The 27,940-nt window shown below is 43.7% G+C and overlaps 1 protein-coding gene across 2 annotated transcripts in view; it reads right to left on the bottom strand.

Moving 5' to 3' along the window:
• LOC126456838 (androgen-induced gene 1 protein-like) overlaps window positions 1–27,940 on the bottom strand; it is a 212,364-nt gene that overhangs the window by 136,369 nt on the left and 48,055 nt on the right. The window lies entirely within an intron of this gene.

Below are 27,940 nucleotides of genomic sequence, written 5' to 3'. Positions count from 1 at the left end.
GAGCGGACGGGGAGACAAAAAGCCCGGGTTCCCGGGTTCGATTCCCGGCGGGGTCAGGGATTTTCTCTGCCTCGTGATGGCTGGGTGTTGTGTGATGTCCTTAGGTTAGTTAGGTTTAAGTAGTTCTAAGTTCTAGGGGACTGATGACCATAGATGTTAAGTCCCATAGTGCTCAGAGCCATTTGAACCATTTTTGAGACAAAAAGAAAGATCATTATTTATCAACTGAAATATTCAGACTATATTAGTGTGAGGCGAGCCACATGAGCAGGTGTAAAATTTTCGACAGTTAGCTTTTTAAAAGTTGAGTACGTAGAACAACTCAAAAGATGTTCGATGATTTGCAGATCACCAAAGCGACTCTTTGTTGACGAGCAACGGAAGATGACTTCTGTTTCCGACAAGTGTCATCTATTCCGATTTAATAGTTTATAGTTCCTCCCACATAAATCAGCACGCATTCCCAGTTGTACCTTCTCATTTATGTGTAATGTTTTGCTGTTGTGCTCCGCCAGTCCACGGTGAGAATTAAGATTGTTTTCGATATGGTACCTGTTGTAAAGCACTGATGACAGATTAAAGTAATACAATTGACAGATGCTGTACTTCTGTACCGATTAAGGAGATTAGAAATGGTACACAGTTTCGGTCCTGCTTTACAATGGGTAGGCACAATAATGTCTCAACTGTACGGATATGGAGGCCGAATGCTGTAATTTCCCACGGTTTGCGAAATGCTTGCGAAGCCGCAGCTGTCTCCCGTGCAGAGCAAAGCTATAAAGCTCGGCTGAGTCAGCAGTCGCGTTCTCTCTCTCTCTCTCTCTCTCAGCGATGTTTACTGCCGTCAGCCACACACAGACCGCGTTTGAGTTCGCAACGAGCACAACGAGTGGCTCACCCGCGTCCGTATGGAAAACTTTTTCAATCAAACACGGGCTTATTGACCGTAAAGCTAGCCACAAGAATAAGTATCGTGGTGTCTAATAATTTCACCTCGACAAAGATACATTTTTACTCGATACTTTTCAATTGATACGTCTGATCAAATCAGAACTTTGTAACAGGTATCATATCAAATGATTCTAGTAATGATTTATTACAGTTTCATTATTTACCCAAAACTTCGGCTTCAATATCCTGCTTTCTTGACTCAATATTCAAAAATACGCATTTTTCCCAGAGCTTATGTAGGTGTAGTATCTGCAACAGGGTGTTTATCAGTAACTAATCATGTTGCTACTCCTACCACCAACAGCAACGAAACACACATTGATTCTACTCTTGAAACGATATATATCTTTTGGAATAATGAAACGATATCACCACACAGCACCCGAAAGATAGGAGGATGGAGTAGTCTCTCTTTCGACTGTGCTCCGGCTCGCCAGAAAGATTGGAATGAGGCTATTTGAAAAACTGTGGGGTTATGCTTTAGATCAATAGGAAGAGGAGAATGGTTCATTCTTCGACAGCACTACACTCAGAGCATTTATTTTCAAAGGCAGACAGCACGTTGTCACAGTCGCGTAACAGATTGTCAGCGAAACGACTGGATAAAATATTGTTTTTGAATGACTGTAGAAAGGAAGAACTGAAAGATTATGTCTGATCATTTGTTCAGTATCGATACTTTTCGTTCGATACCGTGTCTCTATGTATAACATGTGAAGCAATTTAGGTTTCAATTTTGTTCTGCCAATCTCGTTTAGAAAACAAAGCAGAACTGCTATGGTGCGCCGCTTAAGATATTTCAGAATAGAATTAAAATATATCAAACTAGCGGCAATAGAGCAAACATTGTGTCTAAAGCAAAAATCAAATTCTACTCGACCAGGGTTATCAAACGACAATAAATAAACGAGTAGCAGTGTCAATTCTGTTTTCTTAAAACGGAAGACCTAGATCTCCCATACGGCGGTCATCGGGCGGAAGCAAGGAGACTGGTGTTACCATGGAAAGAAACTACTACTCTATGAAATACGATTCCTGCGAGCAAATACACACATCAAAAAAAGTTTTGCATCACGTCGATTCCGAGAGTTCCAGAACCTGTACAGACAATTGGAATAGAGATCAACATAAACATCAGTTCTACAATTTTTGTTGTTCATGAAAACCACACATTGTATGTTGTACCACCATACAGCAAGACCTTCAGAGGTGGTGGTCGAGATTGCTGTACACACCGCTACCTCTAATACCCAATAGCACGTCATCTTCCATTGATGCATGCCTGTATTCGTGACATACTATCCACAAGTTCATCAAGGCACTGTTGTCCCACTCCTCAACGGCGATTCTGCGTAGATCCCTCAGAGTGGTTGGAGGGTCACGTCGTCCATAAACAGCCCTTTTCCATATATCCCAGGCATGTTCCATAGGGTTCATGTCTGGAGAACATGCTGGCCACTATAGTCGAGCGATGTCGTTATCCTGAAGGAAGTCATTCACAAAATGTGCACGATGGGGTCGCGAATTGTTGTCCTTGAAGACGAATGCCTCGCCAATATGCTGCCGATGCGGTTGCACTATCGGTCGGAGGATGGTATTCACGTATGGTACAGCCGTTACGGCGCCTTCCATGACCACCAGAGACGTACGTCGGCCGCACATAATGCCACCCCAAAAACGGCAGGGAGCCTCCACCTTGCTGCACTCGCTGGACAGTGTGTCTCAGGCGTTCATCCTGACTGGGTTGCCTCCAAACACGTCTCCGACGATTGTCTGGTTGAAGGCATGTGCGACACTCATCGGTGAAGAGAAAGTGATGCCAATCATAAGCAGTCCATTCGGCATGTTGTTGAGCCCATCTATACCGCGCTGCATTGTGTCGTGGTTGCGAGGATGGACCTCGCCATGGACGTCGGGAGTGAAGTTGCGCATCATTCAGCCTATTGTGCACAGTTCGATTCGTATCACGACGTCCTGTGGCTGCACGAAAAGTATTATTCAACATAATGGCGTTGCTTTCAGGGTTCCTCCGAGCCATAATCCGTATGTAGCGGTCACGCAATGCAGTAGTAACCCTTGGGCGGCCTGAGAGAGTCATGTCATCGACAGTTACTGTCTCTCTGAATCTCCTCCATGTCCGAACAACATCTCTTAGGTTCACTCCGAGACGCCTGGACACTTCCCTTGTTGAGAGCCCTTCCTGGCACAAAGTAACAATGCAGACGCGATCGAACCGCGGTATTGAACTACAGAAAACACGAGCCATGTACGTCCTTCCTGGTGGAATGACTGGAACTGATCGGCTGTCGGGCCCGCTCCGTCTAATAGGCGCTGCTCATGGATGGTTGTTTACATCTTTGGGCGGGTTTAGTGACACCTCTGAGCCGGCCGGGATGGCCGAGCGGTTGTAGGCGCTACAGACTGGAACCGCGCGACCGCTACGGTCGCAGGTTCGAATTCTGCCTCGGGCATGGATGTGTGTGATGTCCTTAGGTTAGTTAGGTTTAAGTAGTTCTAAGTTCTAGGGGACTGATGATCTCAGAAGTTAAGTCTCATAGTGCTCAGAGCCATTTGAACCATTTTTTGACATCTCTGAACAGTCAAAGGGACTGTGTCTGTGACAGAATATCCACAGTCAATGTCTGTCTTCAGGAGTTCTGGGAAAGGGGGTGATGCAAAACTTTTTTTGATGTGTGTGAAAAGGGGTCGGTATAACTGATAAAACTTTACTGTAAATAATAGACGCATTACACTTAATAATAGCAATGCCTTTATCTTTCGTTATACTTATGTATCAAAGTTTCTAGATATTGTACCAACATTCACAATAATTCCTAATGCGAATTACCAACATATTTGCGGTATTCAAATTTACAGTTGGATTGTAAATTAGTAAGTCTCTCAAGAGAACCTCTCTTCACAAAGACAACGCTTGTAAATCGAATTCTTCCTTACAACGATCTGTATGGACGTATACCTTGCTATTTCCTTTCACTGTTTTAAAATGTAGCAATAATATCTGTCTGATACTGTGACAACTTACAGTACATACTTTTTAAATGTGATGATTGCCCCTGCTGATTTCTTCTCAGGTCTGTTTGTAGTAGCACATTCTTTTCAAATGAAGTTGCGAGTTGTCGTCTATTCTTCCTTTTTCTGTTCTTGCTCTCGAGTTAACGACTGATTATTTCTGAAACTCAGTTTCTTGATCCATCAGATTATCAACAAGGAAACCGATGCAAATGACTGTTTTGAAGCCGGCCGAAATGGTCTCGCGGTTCTAGGCGCGCAGTCCGGAACCGCGCGACTGCTACGGTCGCAGGTTCGAATCCTGCCTCGGGCATGGATGTGTGTGATGTCCTTAGGTTAGTTAGGTTTAACTAGTTCTAAGTTCTAGGGTACTGATGACCTAAGATGTTAAGTCCCATAGTGCTCAGAGCCATTTGATTTGACTGTTTTGAATTCTTATCTACGACGGAAAGACACGACGTTTCCTTATGACAATAATCGCTTCTCGACCTTCAGTGGTTAGAAGTCTCAGTGAGCAGCACTTCACATAATACCGGTTGGATTGTTTGGTTCTTAAAAAAAAGACGGTGAAGCACTGGCTACTCACCATAGTCTTAGATTTCAACTGTTAACCCTTCAGTTTCTTACAGTGCTGCTTGCCATTTGCATACCTGTAACGGATTCCAATGAGCACCGGAAGATCCTCAAAGAGTGCTTCAAACTAGCCTTCGCAGGTCTACAGGTGACGACTTTCCTGAGAATCTCAGATCAAAATCAACCTCAGAAATGAGGGTAAGGCCAGTGGGAAACATGTGGTGTTCTGTAACTGTTGCTTCCACATTTCGGTAGTTCGACGGTAGCTGTCGCAATATGAGCAGTAAGGCTTCTACTTCAGTATACTTATTACGGTATACAATAAGTGTGAATTAATATGACGCACTAATCTTAGTTCGTGAACTGCCTGAGTTTTGGAGAGTAAAAGTGCCTCTCTGAAATTCATTTTTTTTCATACAAAATAATATCACTGAGCTTTAATGAAATATAGAAAAATTGGTTCCCTTTCTATATCTACCAAGTGGTCATAATTATAGTGCAGTTACTCATAGAAGTCCAGTTTGGGCTGTAATTATCGTGTAGCGGCGAAACTTTGTAGATACGCCAATGCGGTAATGTGGATCCGATTTACACTGGGGAAAAAAAATTAGTTCCAATTTTGGCCACCATGAGCAAATCTGGCGCCCTGAATGCAAGGAACACGTACGGAAATGTTGGCATGTGTAGTAGACTGGAAACATGACGCGCCCAGAAGAGGACAAACAAGTGAGAAAGGCATAATGTTGATTATTATAGATGGCTGCTTACACAATTTGTTCGGTATGAGTACCGGAATTGTCGACGAGATGCTGCCTTCGTAAAACAACACTCAATAATTGTTCGCACCAGTTCTGGTGGAATCTGGGTAACGTGTTTCTGTACTTTGGCCATATCAGGTAGAGACTGTATCTGTTCCTGGTAAACGCGTCCTTATAGATATCCGCTGAGTCAGAAGTGACGGATTCATATCAGATGAACTTGCAAGCCATCTGGAATACTTCTGGGGATAAAACGTTCGTGGAAGGTCGCAGTAAACAGCTCTTTCATTGGGCCAGAGACATGAACCGCTGCCCAATCTTGCATGGAAACAACGGTTTCCCCGACATTTGCGCTTTTTCAGAGCAGGAATCACATGAAGTACAAAGAGGTTTCGATAACATGCAGGCATCATGGTGCAAGTGACAGGCCCTGTGAGTGCATTCTCTTCAAAGAAGGACGGGCGGAGAATAAAAGTGCTTGTGAATCCAAAGCACGCACTCACATATGGCGACAGAAATGGCTCTTCGTGCATAACACGCGGTTTTACAGTGCCCCAAATTCGGTACTTCCGTGTAAAGACAGCACCCTGTAGTGTAAAATGTGCCTCGACTCTCTATCCATATCATCAACCTTGATCCGTGCTAGAAACCGAACAGCAAATTCAGCACGTTGTTGCGGTTCGTTAGGTTTCAGTTGCTGCGCCGTCTGGGTCTTGTACGGGTCCAGTGTAAAATAGACCGCAAAACTTTCTGTACTGTTGACCACGGGATAAAATTCTTGTTGCAATAATTTACCAACAGCCGTATGTATTGTAGAAATTTATTTTATTTTATGAACTTCTGTGTGCTGCCAGTTTCGGCATTACATTGATGCCATCGTCAGGGCCCACTCGTCAAAGTCGTAAAATCACTATACACGGAAGGAGCCATATAACTGGATACGTGAATCAATCGTCCTGCAACAGTTCTTGGTGGCCAGGCGACACAGACTCCTTCCTTACAACTATCAGTATGGACGTATACTGTGCTGTTTGCTTTCAGTATTTTCAAATGTAGCAGTAATATCTGTTTGATACTGACAAGGGAACCTCCCCATCGCACCCCCCTCAGATTTAGTTATAAGTTGGCACAGTGGATAGGCCTCGAAAAACTGAACACAGATCAATTGAGAAAACAGAAAGAACTTTTGTGAAACTGTGAAAAAATAAGCAAAATATACAAACTGAGTAGTTCATGGAAGATATGCAATATCAAGGATATAAGAAACGCAGGAGCGCTGTGGTCTCGTGGTAACGTGAGCAGCTGCGGAACGAAAGGTTCTTGGTTCAAATCTTCCATCGAATGAAAATTTTAATTTTTTATTTTCAGTTTATGTGACAAACTCATGTTTTCATCACTTTTTTGGGAGTGATTATCACATCCACAAGAAAACCTAAATCGGGCAAGGTAGAAGATTCTTTTTACCCATTCGCCAAGTGTACAAGTTAGGTGGGTCGACAACATATTCCTGTCATGTGACGCACATGCCGTCACCAGTGTCATACAGAATATATCAGACATGTTTTCCTGTGGAGGAATCGGTTGACCTATGACCTTGCGATCAAATGTTTTCTGTTCCCATTGGAGAGGTACGTCCTTTCGTCTACTAATCGCACGGTTTTGCGATGCGGTCGCAAAACAAAGACACTAAACTTATTACAGTGAACAGAGACGTCAGTGAACGAACGGACAGATAATAACTATGCAAAAATAAAGAAAGTAAAATTTTCACTGGAAGGAAGACTTGAACCAAGGACCTCTCGTTCAGCAGCTGCTCACGCTACCACTTGACCACGCCGCTCCTGAGCTCACACTTTCATGCTGCCTATGTGGCCCATGGACTACTCAGTTTGTATATTTTGCTTATTTTTTCACACTTCCACACAACTTCTTCCTGTTTTCTCAATTGATCTGTCTTCAGTTTATCAAGGCCTATGCACTGTGCCAACTTATAACTAAATCTGAGGGGGGTGCGATGGGGAGGTTCCCTTGTGAGGCAACTTACAGTACATACTTTTTAACTGTGATGACTGCCCCTGCTGTTACTAAGGCTCCTTATTTATGAGTCTGTGTCGCCTGGCCACCAAAAGCTGTTGCAGGACGATTGATTGACGGATCCAGTTATACGGCTCCCTCCGTGTATTGTGATTTTACGACTATGACGAGTGGGGCCTGAAGATGGCATCAATGTAATGCCGAAACTGGCAGCACATAGAAGTTCACAAAATAAAATAAATTTCTACAAATCATACGGCTGTTGGTAAATTGCTGCATCAAGAAGTTCATACCCGCCGTCGTCCCACGATCCATAATGGATCAACGAAGACGGGATAAAGTATTCTCGTGACACTGTGCGAGCACTAACACGACCCAGGTCAGATGCCGCAGGGTCAGCTGCAGCAACACCTTTTCCAGGTTCCACGCCAAGCTCACCCGTATTTTCGAATTTAATTATCGTCTTTAAACCATTTAAGGACATCGGACCTCTCCGCAGACCTGCTCAGAATTGCTGCCATTCACGTAAAACGGCGCACGGTCTCTCTACTCGATAGCCATATTGTTCACCCACATTATACGTGTCCCCGCTACGCGAAGAAGTCTGTAAATGGCTGCTGCACATCCCCGTCAGATAGGAATCGACTCTTCGAGGCTTTGTTAAAGGATCGAAGGCGCGATAATGGCGTGGGGAGAGATCGATACTATAGGGCGGGGACTCCATTGCCTCCCACTTGACTTGGTGTAACTTTCCCATTACGACATTTGCGAAGTGAGGACGTGCGTTATCGTGTGTACCCCTTGTCGCACCGTTCCACAACGGTAGTTCAAAAAAAAAATGGTTCAAATGGCTCTGAGCACTATGGGACTTAACATCTATGGTCATCAGTCCCCTAGAACTTAGAACTATTTAAACCTAACTAACCTAAGGACAGCACACAACACCCAGCCATCACGAGGCAGAGAAAATCCCTGACCCCGCCGGGAATCGAACCCGGGAACCCGGGCGTGGGAAGCGAGAACGCCACAACGGTAGTATTCGACGGACATGCTGCCCCATATACATTATTTATTCTCCGATGAATGTCTACCAGTGTTCGTCAATCGGCAGCCAATAAAAGAAAATAACAGCACGTTGGTCCTGTTTCGATACGTTTTCTAACAAAGTCGCCACAGTTCACGTTTCCGCATTAACCGCACGCAGCTATTTGCGGATGATGCTGTAGTACATCGAGAGGTTGTAACAGTGGAAAATTGTACTGATATGCAGGAGGATCTGCAACGAATCGACGATTGGTGCAGGGAATGGCAATTGAATCTCAATGTAGACAAGTGTAATGTGCTGCGAATACATAGAAAGAAAGATCCTTTATCATTTAGCTACAATATAGCAGGTCAGCAACTGGAAGCAGTTAATCCCATAAATTATCTGGGAGTAGGCATTAGGAGTGATTTGAAATGGGTCCGCAGCTCGTGGTCGTGCGGTAGCGTTCTCGTTTCCCACGCCCGGGTTCCCGGGTTCGATTCCCGGCGGGGTCAGGGATTTTCTCTGCCTCGTGATGACTGGGTGTTGTGTGATGTCCTTAGGTTAGTTAGGTTTAAGTAGTTCTAAGTTCTAGGGGACTGATGACCATAGATGTTAAGTCCCATAGTGCTCAGAGCCATTTGGACCATTTGAAATGGAATGACCATATAAAATTAATCGTCGGTAAAGCGGATGCCAGACTGAGATTCATTGGAAGAATCCTAAGGAAATGCAGTCCGAAAACAAAGGAAGTAGGTTACAGTACACTTGTTCGCCACTGCTTGAATACTGCTCACCGGTGTGGGATCCGTACCAGATAGGGTTGATAGAAGAGATAGAGAAGATTCAACGGAGAGAAGCCCGCTTCGTTACCAGATCATTTAGTAATCGCGAAAACGTTACGGAGATGATACGTAAACTCCAGGAGAAGACTCTGCAAGAGAGACGCTCAGTAGCTCGGTAAGCGCTTTTGTTGAAGTTTCGAGAACATACCTTCACCGAGGAGTCAAGCAGTATATTGCTCCCTCCTACGTGTATCTCGCTAAGAGACCACGAGGATAAAATCAGAGAGATTAGAGCCCACACAGAGGCATACCGACTATCTCTCTTTCCACGAACAATACGAGACTGGAATTGAAGGGAGAAGCGATAGAGGTACTCAAGGTACCCTCCACCACACACCGTCATTTGGCTTGCGGAGTATGGATGTAGATGTAGATGTAGGCTCCACTTGAGACAGAAAGTAACAAGGTTTCTGGCGCCGCTATAACTTCAGCTTGATTAGGTTTCAATAAAGGAACATGAATATCCGGTCACCAAATATATTATAGTGTACTTGTACTAAGCATAAATCAAAATTTGGTATGGAAATAGCGTTTATATACCGAATTATTTAACCGATATGGGGTGCTGGAGTGAACATATTAGCTCTCTTCAGTGTTTCTTAAATAGTATCCAACAGATTACACAAGGACAGTGAAACTGTGCTTTTAGGAATGTGGTATAAATACTGGAAAGATGCCAGATAATCACCAGATTGCAAATTTCGAAGTATCACTTATAGTTTCACTCGAGCAAGTAATGCCTATCTGAGTATCGGATTTTTAATAGAGCTTTTTCAGCAGCTCAGCAAGTACTCCAAATTTCTTCTGTTATCCAAAAGAGGTTCACGAATGGATTTTTGTTTAGAAGTGCTACTTCCTTTGTAAGTATGTTTGACGTGACCATCTGATTTTAGCGTGAAACGCAATTCAAAATGCAAAATTTAGGCTTTGTTAGTGGATCTTGGCTCAATTCTAAGGCTCTAATCTGAGTGACAACACCGACACCTGTCCAAGCAGTCGCAGAATACTAGCTGTACGCTTTTCAATACGGCGGAAACTGACTGCGGAGGAAACAGCAGCACGCGCCACAACTGTCTTATCAGTCGTTATGCCTCTTGCTGTGGCGTCGCTGTAGTTGCACGTGGGAACCCGGCTTTACGTCTAAATGCTTGCAACAGAGTCGATGACGCACGGTATTCATTTATTTGCTGCGAAAGCATTAGCCGTAATTTTTTCTGGTTGCGGAGCGAGTTGTATGACTTATTACTGCTGCAGATTTTATTCTTAACAAGATTCCCAATCATTTCTATAGATCGTATGGCGACAATAGGAGTGAAGCTGTTTACTTGCAAAATTTTGTTAACTGAATAAAGAGAAGGTTGATGTTTTCTAATTGATGACAAAAGTTCACCTTTCCTTGTCTATATATTTATAATCTTTTTGTGACTGTTTCTATACGATAGTCAGAAGCGTTTCTGTTATTGTCACAGAAGAGAAGTTTTCAAGAAACGAAACACTGCACTCACAAGACTGAAAGGTTGCCTGGAACTGTTAGTCAGCATTCTTCGCACACACTGACTTTTGCAACAGTGTAACATGTATGAATCCATGGTCCATTTAAGTAAGCTACTGGCCGCATTAATTCTTATGCTTCCTTTTTTTTGTAATAAATGAAATGTAATATGTACTTTTAGCAAATATGTTCTGTCGCCGGCACATAATGACTCGTTCGGTCTGTCATCTTTCAAAATCCGATCCCTTAGATGCAGCAGTTTATCTCAGAGTCTATTTGCTAGCCTGGAAGCTCAGTTCCCTGTGACGTAAGCTGTCAAGTTTTTGCAAAGCTAATATTTCCTAGTATTGTTCTTATATGTCAAACTGTTATTAGGTAACATTTATCTACATCATCAATGAAATATTTACTGTGTGCATTTAGCTTATTCTGCTTTGGGGCAGATACTTGTTTCTTGCTTCACTCGGCATCGTGTCCTCGTTTAGTTTTTTGTACACCAATAACATTCTTATCTTTTGCTTGTCAGAAGTCGTTTGCATCTTCCGTTGCCTTCTCCCTCTTCACCATCACACCCTTCTAGTTCTCATTGTTAGTAAACTCCATGACGTAACATCAAGTTGCGTTGCTGATTGTTCCCGTGAAGGTATACTCCGCAGACAATCTTGGTGATCAGTTAGGACGCTTGCACTGCAAGGTATCAACGCACCCTACTTTGAATTGAAAAGTGACTTAAGATAATTCTCCCTACGGCCGAGTAACAATAGCAATTTGAGATTATGGAAGTTCCTCTTCTGGTGCTGACTGATACTATACTACCAACGACGTAATGCATCGTAAAAATGTTTGACGGACGTTATATGTTCACTTATGTACATGATGTCGGCTTTAAACCTCCAGACATTGTAAAACTATGGGGCGGTAAGAAGTATATGAGCGGAGCAGAGACAAATGGGGAAGTATTCTAGGGGCGGTAAGTGGCGCAAATGCGGAAATCCCCTGACTTAAGCGAATCTGACAAAAGCCGATTGTTGTGGCCCAGTGCCTGGGAGCGAGCAACTCTGAAACGGCGAAGCTGCTCGGATGTACGCGTGCTGCTGTCGTAGGTCTCTACGGAAAGTAAAACTTTGAACATAGCTGCTAAGGTTCAGTGACCGTGTCAGAATTATATTAGAACAAATAAGCCCTCGGTCACAAATATTAAGTAAAAATTGACTTAATATTTGTGACCGAGGGCTTATTTGTTCTAATATAACACTACGGAAAGTGGTTGAAAGATGCTGAAGCCATGAGTGGGCGGCAGGAAGTTTGCCTTCCATACGTCAACACAGAACAAAGGGATCGGAGGCTTGCCCGCTCCCTGAAGTCAGACAGGCGGCGACCTGTGGCGTAGAGATGGGCAAACTGAAACACGTAACTGTTTCGAAACAAATGAAACAGTACAATGTAATGTTTCGATACGCTGTTTCGAAACAGTGAAACAGTTTGTGTTTTCTAATCTAATAAACCTACACATTTTATCATCTTGATGTCTACTGTATAAGTATGTCCACACAAACACAAATGAGTTGCGAGAGCGCTAATCATATCCCAGAAAGTATGAAATTATCACTTAGGCGTCTTGGCAGTTTCGTATTTCTGCAGAAAATGCGCTGCTTTCGCGTCGTATGTCTTTCATACTTTTCAATTGGCTGAGGACAGCCATAGCTGAAGACAGAAAGGCCACCACGAACGGAACTGGAGGTGGGAGCAAACTGCAGAAACAACGGATATGCTACTGGAATTCCCACATTGCGTTAGTATGGGTAATATACCCATCCTGCTAACTGCCATGCACACAAAGGGAATCATTGAGGATAATAGGCACAGTGACTATAGACTATAGAGCTTCGGTGTGACGTGCGCTAACGAAATAAGTTTCACCAGTAGCGCGTGGCTGCTTTCGATCTTCGTATCTGTGAGCGTCATTGGATGACAATCTTGTTCTGAGAGCGTTTCCCCCTCTTGCTATCCTGACCAGTATAACCAAGGGGCAATTCACGGGTAAAATACCGACTGACAGAAGTTCATTTAATAGTAATTACTCATAATTAAAGTTTACGTTATTTCTATTCATAAATAATGTTGATTAAAATCGATGTCGTTCAAATTCAGGGAGAATGTTGTTCGATACGATAGAAGGTTCATTCGTGCTAATTAGATGTTCCTCATGAAACTTCCTAAGCCCCTCTTTATTAATTGGATAATGGAAATCAAATATAACCTCCATGAGAGGAGAGAGTAGCAGAAACGTTAAATGAAATTACAGCAAATAATGTTTAAAAATTCGACAGTTCAGTTTAGCATCAGCTTGGTTAGGGGTGTGTTTCAAGCAAGCAGGTTACCTAACTCTGTGCTGAATGTGTTGGTTCAAGGTGCCCCCAACCTCATCCGTTGCATTTCTTAACTTATTAATTCCAGAGACAATGAAAAGTAATTTAAAGTCAGGCCATTGAGAATAGAGTCTTAGCATCACATCCTCAGCACATGACAAGAGTGCCATCAGATAGTACAGAGATAATAAAGACAGCACAAATTGATTTATGTACCTGCAGACAAACCAAATGTAAAATAAATTTCAACAACAACAAAAATGGTTCAGATCGCTCTGAGCACTATGGGACTTAACATCTATGGTCATCAGTCCCCTAGAACTTAGAACTACTTAAACCTAATCAACCTAAGGACATCACACAACACCCAGTCATCACGAGGCAGAGAAAATCCCTGACCCCGCCGGGAATCGAACCCGGGAGCGGGAAGCGAGAACGCTACCGCACGACCACGAGCTGCGGACATTTCAACAACAGATGACTATGGTAAGTGTGCAGACTTGACTACCAGTTCCTGAGATAAAGGGTTCTTAGCAGTCAGACAGACAGATGGACAATAAAGTGTTCCTATGAGTGTTCTGCTTTTACGAACTGATGTACAGAACCCTAAAAATGGAGAAGAATGGCTCGGCCACAATTGAAGTACTGTTTCCATTATTCATTCGTCTACAAGGTCTACAAGTGACCATCTGCTAAGTTTCGAAAGAACAGTGATGTACTGGAAGATTGAAACTTTTGACCGGACTGTGAGTAATACTTGGTTGTATCAGCCGTTGAAGTCATTATCTCTGAACGGCAAGGGTTCGATCCTGCACCAGATTGTAGTCTGCCAGGACGTAACGAAACATTCCGCTCCAGAATGAGTCATTCGGCATACATTTTTCCTTTTTGGTTGTATTTTACTAGTGCTGGAAGTTTTGGAGCAGGATTGTCAGATTCGTTGGCAACACTTCTTTTTAGGTGTGGCCCAGTTTAAGGTCTATTTCAACTTGACAGACACTATCAGCGTCAAGGGACATACTTTAGTTGACTACTGATATCTATTGTTCTATACAACGTACTCCTCAGTGGGGAATGCCTCCTGGCGATTGTTTTTCCGACTACTTCAGCTCAACGAAATATTTACTGTGACGTTCTTTATAGTGCAGTAGCAGTGATGGATGGAACACAGAAGGCTACGTTTCGATCTCACGCCAGCTTAAATAATTACACACAGTGAGGGCGAGAAGAGAAGTATTCATTCGCTCTTTACAAGACTGAAATATTCTTTCATTTTAACGATTTCCATAAAAGAAATGGGAAATTTCATGATCCTGTACAGCCACTGAATTTAATCTACGAAACATTTTGCCACGTTGAATTGCAGACAGGTACAGCGAAGAGCCTTATGTACTGAGCTTTCTGCCAAAGCCTTTTTCAGAACTGAAACAAACAGCCGGCCGGAGTGGCCGAGCGGTTAAAGGCGCTACAGTCTGGAACCGCACGACCGCTACGGTCGCAGGTTCGAATCCTGCCTCGGGCATGGATGTGTGTGATGTCCTTAGGTTAGTTAGGTTTAAGTAGTTCTAAGTTCTAGGGGACTTATGACCACAGCAGTTGAGTCCCATAGTGCTCAGAGCCATTTGAACCATTTTGAAACAAACAAAACAAGCAAGCACACCTCATGCAAACATGACTGCTACCTCTATACACTTCACTTTTACTTTCATAGTTTATGGAGCTCTGTTAAATGATTACCATTTCCGTGGCACCCCCGGAAACCATTTTGTTCATTGAACCATTTGTGTAATACTGTCCTCATGATATCAGCAGTTTAGTTGTTATAGTGAGCAATGCATGACGGTAGGTAAGTAGGTATTGTATGTGTAATGATGTCAGCTGCCCTCACGTGTCTACCTGTTCAGGTAAGCAGAGCTCGTGACGTGCGCCCCGCCCTCGCCCCCCACCCCCAACCCCTCCGTAACTGCCCCAGTGCACGACAAGTCGGTGGCGCACGCAGAGTAGCTGCGGAGCTTTGCGTGCACAGGGGTGAAGGGCAGGAAGGTGCACCTGTACATCACGCCATGGAAGTAGCTAAACATTATACAACGTTCATAAGTTCACTGCCGTAAAAAAGAATCAGATCTGTTCCCTGCTTCACCCTCTTAAATGTAGATTGTTTTCTTTCTGAAGTAACCTCTGTTCTTGCTCGAGTTCAACCTATCTCCATACCAAATTCATTATACAGAAGTTACAAAATGACAAGTAGAGTGTTTACAAAATAGTTAATTTTTATGTCACATAAAAATAGTTACATTTAAGTAAAAAGATGAAAACTTTTCTTTGTCAATGCTCTATATGCCAGAGTTTCTTTTTGTGTATCTTCTGTATAGCTAAAATCTGTTTTAGTCGCAAATCACTTTATCTGTGTTCGCGACATTCCGTTGCCACCTGACAATAGTCTAAAGTCGAAAACCGGTTCATGACCAAACAAAAATAATTTCTCGAAACATGATTAAAGTGTTTCCTATTTAGCATTTTTTCGTGTTCTGCCGAACACCGACGGAAAGAATTCCGCTACTGTTATTTTGTTGAAAACAGACATTTTGCGTCTGTGATTGTGTACAAAATACAAGTTCATTGTTGCATAGAAGAAACCAGCAACCAGCCGTTGTTAGTGAAGTTATTTATTTAATTATTCGTTTAATTATTCACTCAAATAGCCCCCGATCTCGATGTCTAACCGACAGTTTCAGATGGCTCTTGTGCAATTAAAATTGTTTGACGCTGTTTTGTCTGTGATATGGCCATCTTTGTTTAGAGTTTTCCATGTGGTAAAAACTGTTCTGCGTCTGTGTCTGTGCCTGTGTGTGTGTGTGTGTGTGTGTGTGTGTGTGTGTGTGTGTGTGTGTGTAACAATACAACATAATGAGGCGGGATCTTCAACATAAGTAACCTAAAACTATAGCAATTCCGCCTTACAGATTTGTTTACGTTTTTATTCGTTAATGGATAAAGTTAAATAGGTCGTTTCTCACTATTTTCTCTGTAGGGCACCACCACCAAAATGAACTTTCGCCACAAGGGGGAAAACAGTAAACAACTAATGTAAACGACAAACAATCTAAACGCGGAAAAACCGCCTGAAGATGAAGCTGTCGGTTCGAAACCAGTACTTCGCCGCTGTTTTTGTAAACAGTATCTTCGACAGTGACTGACTCCTGTTATCTTGTTTGCGAGGATCAACTTGAATTCAGTTAATGCTAAAACATTGCATTACAGATACAGACACAGAGAACAGAGAAGAGTGGCTGAAATATGCCAGAGAAAGGTAGGTACGCCAGTGTCTGTAACCCAAAGTCAAGGCTCAGGTAGAAGGTTCGTGTCCTGATTGGGGCACTGGTGTGACGTCTGCGACATTGTGTGTCTGCACTCGCATTAGAAGTACAATATGCGTTGTTGTAATTGTTTCCCCTCATACACTCAAATCTAATAATTTTTGTGAGTGGGCAGTGAACTGCGCACGTGCCTGGAAAGTAGTGATGACTCGTATACTATACCTGTGTATATCAAGCATGCTCTTTATCTACAAAGAAACAAGTGAGCTATTGAACAACCGAAAACAAACTTTTATGGGAGATGATTCGCAGCATTACTTTTGCTCGGACTGAGCGTAACTTGCGCCACTGGTCATCTACGGACTACAAGCAATTCATCAAGTACCGAAACTACAAGGGAGACTGTCGGCTAAGTAGTTTACGGCTACGTCCGTAAGGAGAGTGCGCGTGGTGTGGTGTGACGCTGCTTACCATGTTCCAGAAGGTGAGGAACTTCCACTGCCCCAGCTCCCTGAAGACTTGGGACTGCATGGGCCCCACGTGTGGGTGCTCCAGCAGGTAGGCGCCGTGCAGGCCCACCGCGAAATGCAGCACGGCGAACACGTGCAGTGCCGCCGCGCTCGCCTTGCGGCACGTGACCGTCACGTGCCAGCCGCAGTGGCGGTGGTGGCCCGCCGCCCTCGAGGCCCTGACCATGGCAACCGGCGGTCCCTAGCTACCGCACCTCCAGAAGACGCTACCGGGCGACTGCCAGGAGGACGCGAGTAATGCTACTGCAGCGGCGACGCGGGCGCCGCGACGCCGTCGAGTGTCGCGAGACGCCGCGCGCCGGAGCGTCGCCCCCCCCCCCTGCCCCCGGCTCACCCTTCAGCGCCCCTCCCCCGCGGTGGCGGCGGACGGTAACGATTTTCCCGCCGCGCCGGCTGACAAGTGCACAGCGACGGCGCCTGCTCGGGACAATGCGCCTCCCCGGCCCGGTGGAGAGGGTCGCGCTGCACGTGGCAGGGGCAGGCGCCGCTGCACTGCGCCGCTCTCCACTCCACTGCTGCCGCCCACAGGGGCTCGGGCCGTCATCTCAGGGTCCACTCACTCACGCGGCCACCGCCGCCACCGGGGCTCGAACCGGCTCTATCAGGATCAAGCGAGCACCAAGCCACTTGCGGAAGACCCCAACACAGTTTCGCAAGCCTACTTTTACTGCCATGTTTATACACGAGCAGCAGGAGCAGATACATATTTAAAAAACAAACGTGATCCATATCTACAAACAAACGAGTTTTACGAAAGACGTATTTTAAAAAACAACAAATATCGTTTTGAAAACGAAGACGATCTGATTTTTTAAGCAAGCAACAGCCGTGAATTTTTAATATCAACAAAGACATTATAAAAACAAAATACGTGTTTTTTTTAAACCAATCGAGACTTGTTTAAGAAACAGACTAATTGTTTTTTAAAGAAGAGTTTTGTAAACAAAAAGCAGCAAAGACATTTTTGAAGAAGAGTTATCATTCTAAAAAGTAATGAAGATGTCCTTTTGAAAACCAACAAACGCATTATTTTTGAAAACGAGGGATGTGTTTCTTTAAAAACCAGATGTCTTTGAAAAAGATAAGTTTTCTTTACATAAAAAGACGAGCTTGAGAAGCAAAAGGCGAGCTTGAGAAGCAAAAGGCGAGCTTGAGAAGCAAAAGGCGAGCTTGAGAAGCAAACGGCGAGCTTGAGAAGCAAACGGCGAGCTTGAGAAGCAAACGGCGAGCTTGAGAAGCAAACGGCGAGCTTGAGAAGCAAACGGCGAGCTTGAGAAGCAAACGGCGAGCTTGAGAAGCAAACGGCGAGCTTGAGAAGCAAACGGCGAGCTTGAGAAGCAAAAGGCGAGTTTGAGAAGCAAAAGGCTAGTTTGAGAAGCAAAAGGCGAGTTTGAGAAGCAAAAGGCGAGTTTGAGAAGCAAAAGGCGAGTTTGAGAAGCAAAACTTTTTGCACCATAGTTTTTAGGGTAAACAGATGATTAAATTTTTAAAAACAAAGAAAACTTTTTAAACAAAGGCGTCATATCTTTAAAAAACAAAGGAGTCATATCTTTAAAACACAGTTGTGTTTTTAAAACCAACAAAGATCCCATGTTGTTCAAAAGCACCAAAGACGTCTTTAAAAGCACCAAAGACGTCTTTAAAAGCACCAAAGACGTCTTTAAAAGCACCAAAGACGTCTTTAAAAGCACCAAAGACGTCTTTAAAAGCACCAAAGACGTCTTTAAAAGCACCAAAGACGTCTTTAAAAGCACCAAAGACGTCTTTAAAAGCACCAAAGACGTCTTTAAAAGCACCAAAGACGTCTTTAAAAGCACCAAAGACGTCTTTAAAAGCACCAAAGACGTCTTTAAAAGCACCAAAGAAGTCTTTCGAAAAACACAAATGTGTTTAAGAAGGAAAGAAATCGGCCAAATCCCTTTCTTTCGGAGCTAGTGCTTTGCCTCTAATCCGCTCGTCGTCGATACTACACTTAAACCTAATACTCTTCTAGCATAATACATAATGTCCAGGGTCCCAAGTACAAATCGTCATGCTTGGTCTGGAGAAGAAGGGGCACTGTTAATATGAGCACCTCTGCTGTGGACACGCCAGTGGGGAAAATGTAGTGTAAACGCAGTAACTCCCATCATTGTACACTGTAAGCACAGAACAAAGTTTCTTGCGTAACCGTGACTCGTATTTATTTATGTATATTACAAACTGTGGCCATTATACTAGTGATTCGAAAAACAGGGCATGAGAAGTGGCGGTTGTCTGGTGCAGGAAGTATTTAAGTAGTGTGCAATTAGACTGGGAGATGCCCAGCTCACCAGTCCAATGTGTGATAGCAGTAGCAATGGGGTCACATGCCCTTCTATTACGAATACTGGCAAAGTTTGATTTAATGCAGGACGTTATCTACTTTCTTCAGATGGTTCAAATGGCTCTGAGCACTATGCGACTTAACTTCTGAGGTCATCAGTCGCCTAGAACTAAGAACTAATTAAACCTAACTAACCTAAGGAAATCACACACATCCATGCCCAAGGCAGGATTTGAACCTGCGACCGTAGCGGTCGCTCGGCTCCAGACTGTAGCGCCTAGAACCGCACGGCCACTCCGGCCGGCCCCAACTTTCTTATCAAGATGTTTATGTCGTCACCTTTCCTACCTTCTGCAAGCCTCCCAATACTGGTGGAAACTTCTTCCGCCAGCAACTTAACCGGCAACACCTGTGTCAAGTGTCGCCATGCTATCCTGAGTTAATAACGTAGGCTATGTAGTTATGTTACGAGGGTAGTTCATTGAGTAATGACACTTTCTTTCTTTGCCAATTTCGATTGGAAAATTGCTGAGTTCGTTGTGGGACATAGTGGAACATTCCCACTTCAGACCCTATAGTGAGAGTTGGCAATACTCTCTTAGGATGTAAAGGTTGGCTACAGCGCGCATACACAAGCTCTGGAATCTAAGATATTGTTGTCGCACCTCGCAGCGCACGGATTAACTAGTGGTAGTTTTGAAGCCAGTGTAGGAGCCCGCCTGCTGTGGTACGCACGTGTGTTGGGCGAGGGGTCGTCGCCGAGCTGCCGTACTGCTGTGTCCGCCAGCAGCGACACAGGATTTGGTATTTAGTTGATATTTTTTATAATTTGCAGCGCGCTTATTAATTTAAAGAAAAGGGTTTGTGTATGTGCGTAGCGGCAGACGGTAATTTTGATAATGATACGAGTTGAATTCTTAAGGAAAACCATTGTTAGGCGAATAGATTAAGTATTGATTTTTGTCATTGATTTCTTTTGTAATTGTCAGGGAATTGTTTCACTATTTAATCAATTGAGAAGTATTTCCGTCTGTCTCAAGAGTTTGATTAATTTGTAATATTGCTTTAATGCCACTGGAGGCAGATTTACAAACGAAGCGATTGTTCAAAGGGCTTCTAGCGTTTTGTTAATTGAATGAGAAAGAATCGCTTTCAGAATATAGTTTTTTTGATTGGGTTATCATTTATCGAGTTTAGATTTGACCAGACCCTTTCTCTTGAATTATATGTAGTTGCAGTAAGCAGCAGCAGCCGCAGCAACAGCAGGAGCCGCCATACAGAACATGCATTGCACTCAGCATGAATAATAGGTTTTTTATGTTTTTGTTAAATAATGGAATGCAGCAGATCAAGCAGTGGCAGCGGAAAGACCAAGGAAGTTACATGTTGCGCACAGGACCAATAAAAAAAAAAAATAAAGTTTTGGCGATCTCTGTAACAGTAAAGTTTAACAAGAGTACAAGCACGAGATTTTCAGTAGAAAACTTTCGATAGTTTCATGAAATTCCAACTAGTGGCGGTGCAATACGTAGTATTCAAAATGGTGTCATAACGGAGGTGCATTCCAAATATTGAATTTCTCTTGGTGGAAAACTCCAACACATCAGATATTCATACACACTTTAAGTACGTCTGTGGAGATATGGCAGTGAACAAATACACGATGAATCATTGGGAGAAGCGTCTGTCATCGTCGCAACAAGGTCTCACAAAACTGTTCGATCTTCCGTGTGCTGGCCGGTCGCACACAGCTGTGACTCCTGCCATGTTGGAACGTGCGGACCCTCTCGTTCGAGGTTATCGGTGGATCACAAACAAATAATCTCGCTGCTCAGCTGGGCGAATCTGTTGGCAGTCCTCACATTACCTCACTGGATCATTCTTCCTCATCCCCCTGTAGCTCAAATCTCGCACCTTCCGATTTCCACCTATCTGGCCCGATGCACTCCGCAGGAAACAGTACTTGGATAGTGGGGAGGTAATAGAGGTAGCAAGACGTCGAGTAATAGAGTGGTACCATGCGGGCATACGTGCTCTCACAGTAAGGTTGCGTAAGGCCGTCGACTTGAACGAAGATTACGTTGGAAAATAGGATTTTGTAGCGAAAAGGACAGGGAATAATACGGGGTGCAGAACCCAGAATAAAACCGAACTGTCTTCAGAAAGAAAAAGGTTGCATTTCTTACTGAAACAACACCATCTATACAGTAATTTAAGTTATTGCATTTCAAAATATAGCTTTAAATTGTACAAAGGGCAAAGACCTAGCAAATGCAAATACTAAGCAGTGAAAAATGCTTCATTTAAACGACAATGTTGACTGCATCTTGTATCCGTCTCGCTGTAAGTAGAACAGATTATGATTATTCGCGCTGGTGGTGATGGGAAAACCGCTGTAGTCGATGACGGCAGACTTCGCGAAATGAACGTCTAGCCAGCAATAAAGTCCAGAGTGTAGTGGATGTCATTGTAACCCGTGCGCACACACTTCAGTGCGTTCCGAGTCTAAAAGCGTAAACGCAGGCAAGGGCAGTTACTCATATCAGTGGCGCTATCGAAGGCGCCTCAGTATTTACGGACCCTGTGCATTAGTCGCCAGGCTCACGTGACATGCCGGTGGTGGGGGCGATGTCCTCAACGACCGTGGTATGAAGCCTGAGTACCTCTCACCTTTTCTCTGTATCGCTGCTCGGGCTGAACAGGGAATCCAAATCACTGTCAGATACCAAAATGCGTATGTAATGACAAGGCGGTCATTGGAGCAGTGATCGTCAAACTGCGACCCACAGGCCGAATGCGGCCTGAATCAAGTGCTCGTGCGGTTCGTGGTTGTCAGCCGTCTATAATAATATTCTAGTGCTGTCAAGGGAAACTGCCCTCGCAACGCCCTCACATTTAGTGGTAAGATGGCCCAGTGGATAAGTCGTCCAAAATTGAACACAGATGTAGTATGAAAACAAGGCGGACTGAACTGTCAAAAAAAGTAAAATAGAAGTAGTGAACGGTGCGAGGTTAATATGTGCAATATCAAGTGTACACCAAGAATCACAGAGCCTTGGTTGTGTGGTCATACTGTTGAACTACAAAGCGGGAGACCCGTTTTCAAATCTCCGCCATGCCCCATTTTTTTTTCACAAATTTATGAACCGCGCGTTCGTTAAGTAATGTGTCCGTTCTTTTATAATCTTGCCAGTTCTACATCTACATCTACATGGATACTCCGCAAATCACATTTAAGAGCCTGGCAGAGTGTTCATCGAACCATCTTCATAATTCTCTATTATTCCAATCTCGTATAGCGCGCGGAAAGAATGAACACCTACATCGTTCCGTACGAGCTCTGATTTCCCTTATTTTATCGTGGTGATCGTTCCTCCCTATGTAAGACGATGACAAAAAAATATTTTCGCATTCGGAGGAGAAAATTGGTGATTGTGATTTCGTGAAAAATTTCAGTCGCAACGAAAAACGCCTTTCTTTTAATGATTTCCAACCAAAATCCTGTGTCATTTCTGTGACACTCTCCCCCATATTTCGCGATAACACGAAACGTGCTGCCTTTCTTTGAACTTTTTCGATGTACTCAAAAAATGTTCAAATGTGTGTGAAATCTTATGGGACTTAACTGCTAAGGTCATCAGTCCCTAAGCTTAGGTTATCAGTCCCTAAGCTTACACACTACTTAACCTAAATTATCCTAAGGACGAACACACACACCCATGCCTGAGGGAGGACTCGAACCTCCGCCGGGACCAGCCACACAGTCCATGACTGCAGCGCCCTAGACCGCTCGGCTAATCCCGCGCGGCTCGATGTACTCCGTCAGTCCTCTCTGGTAAGGATCCCACACCGCGCAGCGGTATGACGGACAAGCGTAGTGTAGGCAGTCTCCCTAGTAGGTCTGTTACATTTTCTAAGTTGGTTCAAATGGCTCTGAGCACTATGGGACTTAACTTCTAAGGTCATCAGTCCCCTAGAACTTAGAACTACTTAAACCTAACTAACCTAAGGACATCACACACATCCATGTCCGAGGCAGGATTCGAACCTCCGACCGTAGCGGTCGCGCAGTTCCAGACTGTAGTGCTTAGAACCGCTCGGTCACCCTGGCCGGCCCATTTTCTAAGTGTCCTGCCAATAAAACGCAGTCTTTGGTTAGCCTTCCCCACAAAATTTTCTATGTGTTCCTTCCAATTTAAGTTGTTCGTCATTGTAATACCTAGGTATATAGTTGAATTTACGGCTGTTAGATTAGACTGATTTATCGTGTAATCGAAGTTTAACGAGTTCCTTTTAGCACTCATGTGGATGACCTCACACTTTTCGTTATTTAGGGTCAACTGCCACTTTTCGCACTATTCCGATATTTTTTTCTAAATCATTTTGCAGTTTGTTTTGATCTTCTGATCACTTTATTACTCGATAAACGACAGCGTCATCTGCAAACAAACGAAGACGGTTGCTCAGATTGTCTCCCAAATGGTTGATATACATAAGGAACAGAAAAGGGCCTGTAACACTACCTTGGGGAACGCTAGAAATCACTCCTTTTTTACTCGATGACTTTCCGTCATTTACTACGAACTGTGACTTCTCTGACAGGAAATCACAAATCGAGTGACATAACTGAGACGATATTCCATAAGCACGCAATTTCACTGCGAGCCTCTTGTGTGGTACAGTGTCAAAAGCCTTCCGGAAATTCAGAAATACGGAATCGATCTCTCTTGTCAATAGCACTCAACACTTCACGTGAATAAAGAGCTAGTTGTGTTTCACAGGAACGATGTTTTCTAAACCCATGATGACTGTGAGTCAATAGACCGTCTTCTTCGAGGTAATTCAGAATGTTCGAACACAATATATGTTCTAAAATCCCGCTGCACATCGACGTTAATGATTTGGGCCTGTAATTTAGTGGATTACTCCTACTACCTTTCTTGAATATTGGTGTACCTGTGTACCTTTCCAGTCTTTAGGTACGGATATTTAGAGGAGCGAACAGTTGTATATGATTGTTAAGTATGGAGCTAATGCGTCAGCATACTCCGAAAGGAACCTAATTGGTATACAGTCTGGACCAGAAGACTTGCTTTTATTAAGTGATTTAAGTTGCTTCACTACTCCGAGGATATTTACTTCTACGTTATTCATGTTGGCTGCCGTTCTCGATTCGAATTCTGAAATATTTACTTCGTCTTCTTTTGTGAAGACATTTCGGAAAGCCGTGTTTAGTAACTCTGCTTTGGCAGCACTGTCTTCGATAGTATCTCCATTGTTATCGCGCAGATAAGGCATTGATTGTTTCTTGCCGCTAAGATACTTCACATACGACCAGAATCTCTTTGGATTTTCTACCAGGTTTCGAGACAAAGTTTCGTTGTGGAAACTGTTATAGGCATCTCGCATTGAAGTCCGCGCTAAATTTCGAGCTACTGTAAAAGATTGTCAATCTTGGGGAATTTGAGTCTGTTTAAATTTGGCATGTTTGATTCGTTGTTTCTGAAACAGTGTTCTAACCCGTTTTGTGTACCAAGGAGAATCAGCTCCGTCGTTTGTTAATTTATTTGGTATGTTGCTGTTGTGGTCTTCAGTCCTGAGACTGGTTTGATGCAGCTCTCAATTTATTTGGTATAAATCTCTCAATTGCTGTCGATACTATTTCTTTGAATTTATGCCACATCTGGTCTACAATTATATTATTAATTTGGAATGAGTGCAGATTGTCTCTCAGGAAAGCGTCAAGTGAATTTTTATCTGCTTTTTTATAGTTGTCACACTGTATAATGGTTATAGAACATGAGCCAAGTAAGAAAATATTACTGTCGCAAATAAATGTGATGAGTAGTGAGAGCAGACAAGTTGCCGTATAGACCACTCACAGAGATAAAATCAACAAACTAGCGTGAACTGCGTTCCGACAAAGGAATTCAAGACCAAAACTTCCAAAACGGAACGTTAGAATTCGCTGTTGCAATCGGATATTACACCACGACACAGACACAAATTAGGGTACACCGAACAGACACATCAGTGACCGGAGAGACAGTTCATAACCTTGCGAAGAAAAAAGAATATGGGGCACAAGGGAGGGTTGAACACGGATATTTCCCTTCGCAGTCCAGCACCGTGACCACAGAACTGCGACGCCGTGGCTATTTCAATTCAATCGATGTTTCTCATCTTGTGCTAGGACCGTTCACTGTTTCCACTCTGCTTCTTTTTTCGTAGTTCAGTACACCTTCTTCCTGTTTTCATTGTTGATCTGTGTTCAGTTTTTGACGGACTATGCACTGGACCATCTTACCACTGAACGTGAGGAGGGTGCTATGGGCAGTTTCCCATGTGAGAACCTCGAACCGCACCAGCACTTGATTCCGGCAGAATTCGGCCCGCGTACCCAGTTTGACGACCACTCCTTTAGAGTGTTATAGATGGGAAGTTTCTTATGAAGCAGTCAGTCAGCAAAGTCCAAAGCACATGATCAACATCTACATCATTACTCTGCAAGACACCCGACCGTCTGCGGCGCGAGGTACTTGTGGTTACTTATTCCCCTTTCCGGTTCCATCCGCGAATGGTGCGTGGGGAGAACTCTTCCGAAACTTCAGTAGGAAAACTGTCCGTCATCCACAAGGCCTTTTGTAGCGTCAACCACTGGACTTTGTTGAAAGGCTCTGTAACGCTCTCGCGCCGAAACGCGCCGCTCTTCATTGGAGCTTCTCTTCCTCTTCTATCAGTCCTGCCTGCTTGGGGCCCCAGATGATGACCAATATTCAATAATCCGTCGAACAAACGGATTGCAAGCCATCTCCTTGCTCGACGAATTACATTTCCTTAAGATTCTTGCTATGAATCTCAGTCTGGCGTCAGCTTTTCCCACTATTTCTTTTATGTGGTCATTCCACTTAAGGTCGCTGTGAATAGTTACTGCTAGATATTTTTACAGTAGTTACTGTTTCATGCAGTTTGTCATTAATAGTGTAGCAATGTAGTAGTGGATTTATTTTTCCTACGAGGGTAATCCAAAAAGTAAGTTCTCCTATTTTTTAACTACAAAACTCTGTGTGGCAGTTGCTCACACTGTTATGAAGAGTGCTTCACACGCTGTGTGTAAACATGCGCACGCCGCTCTGAGGCGCTGTCTTGGCTAGGCAGCCGTTGAGAATGGAGCTCCCTTTGGATGTTACCGCCAAATGAGAATTGCGCGCAGTTATTCGGTTTTTGAACGCAAAGGACACGTTCCGATTAAAATCCATCGCCAATCAATTGACAGAAGTGTATAGTGAATCGTACATGGATATCAAAAATGTTCGTAAGTTGTGTAAAGAGTTTGCAGTCTGCCGGTAAAGTCATGACAACCGTTTTTTGGGATCGGAAAGAGGTATTATTGGTCGACTTTATCAATTAACGCTGACCGGTACTGTGGGACTCTGAAAAAACTCAAACGGGCAACTGAGAACCGGAGAAGAGGAATGTTGAGCAAGGGCGTACACATTCTCCATTACAACGCTCGCCCACACATCGCTCGGCAAACCGTTGCTCTCCTGCAACAGTTTCAGTGGAACATAATCACCCACCCACCCTCTAGTCCTGACTTGGCGCCCCGTGACTATCACCTGTTCCCTAGGTTAAAAGAACATTTGGCCGGAAAGCGATTCAGCTCCGACGACGAGGTGAAAGAAGAGGTTCGTAACTTTCTGAACAACATGGCGGCGAGCTGGTATGACACGGGCATACAAAAACTGCCACAGCGTCTACAAAAATGCATCGACAGAAATGGTGATTACGTCGAAAAATAGCTAAACATTCAAGCTGTAAACTGATGTAAAATATAGAAATAAACAAGTCTATGAACTTATAAACAATAGGAGACTTTACTTTTGGGATTACCCTCGTATGTATGCGCAATATGTTATATCTATTTACCTTCGGGATCAGCTACCAGTCCCTGCACTAGTCATCAATGCTCTGTAAGCATTTCTGCAAATCGTTACTGTCTTCTGGCATTGCTACATCACACTCCTTAGGCGTGCTCCGGAAGAGAAAATCCGAAGATTTTGTTCCGATAAGAGACACGTGTTGAGTTGCATTTGCAAGGAACTCTTGAACAAAGCTGCAAATCTGGCCTGATAGTCGGTAAGCCGCTCCCTCTAGAAACGCGTAGTTTAATATATAGAATTTACTCTAATAATATGGTTCAGATGGCTCTGAGCACTATGGGACTTAACATCTGAAGTCATCAGTCCCCTAGACTTACAACTGCTTAAACGTAACTAACCTAAGGACATCACACACATCCATGCCCGACGCAGGATTCGAACCTGCGACCGTAGCGGTCGCGTGGTTCCGGACTGAAGCGCCTAGAACCGCTTGGGCACAGCGGCCGGCTCTAATAATATATTTTCCGGAAAATCTTGTTTCCCTTGGGGACCATTTGGCACCCCCTGCAAGTGGCAACCCCTCCAGTACTGCGCCATCTTGCTGGGTGATTATGACCGTAACGAAAACCAAATATAAATGAGAAATACATTCACTTTGATGACTGAATGATACACCTAAGAACGTTGTTTGCTCGACTTCAACAAATGTGAAAAGACTGGCATTAGAAGCCAAGCAGCAGCAGCAGCAGCAGCATGAACGTGCACAGTTTAAGAGCCTAACGCACAGAATAGTTGGAAGGCGTTTTTTATACGGCAATGAATGTCAAAT

The sequence above is a fragment of the Schistocerca serialis genome, chromosome 2 (assembly GCF_023864345.2).
Source record: "Schistocerca serialis cubense isolate TAMUIC-IGC-003099 chromosome 2, iqSchSeri2.2, whole genome shotgun sequence".
Classification (NCBI taxonomy): domain Eukaryota; kingdom Metazoa; phylum Arthropoda; class Insecta; order Orthoptera; family Acrididae; genus Schistocerca; species Schistocerca serialis.
The sequence above is the reverse complement of the archived record's forward strand: the minus strand, read 5'-3'. Positions and strand labels throughout refer to the sequence as shown.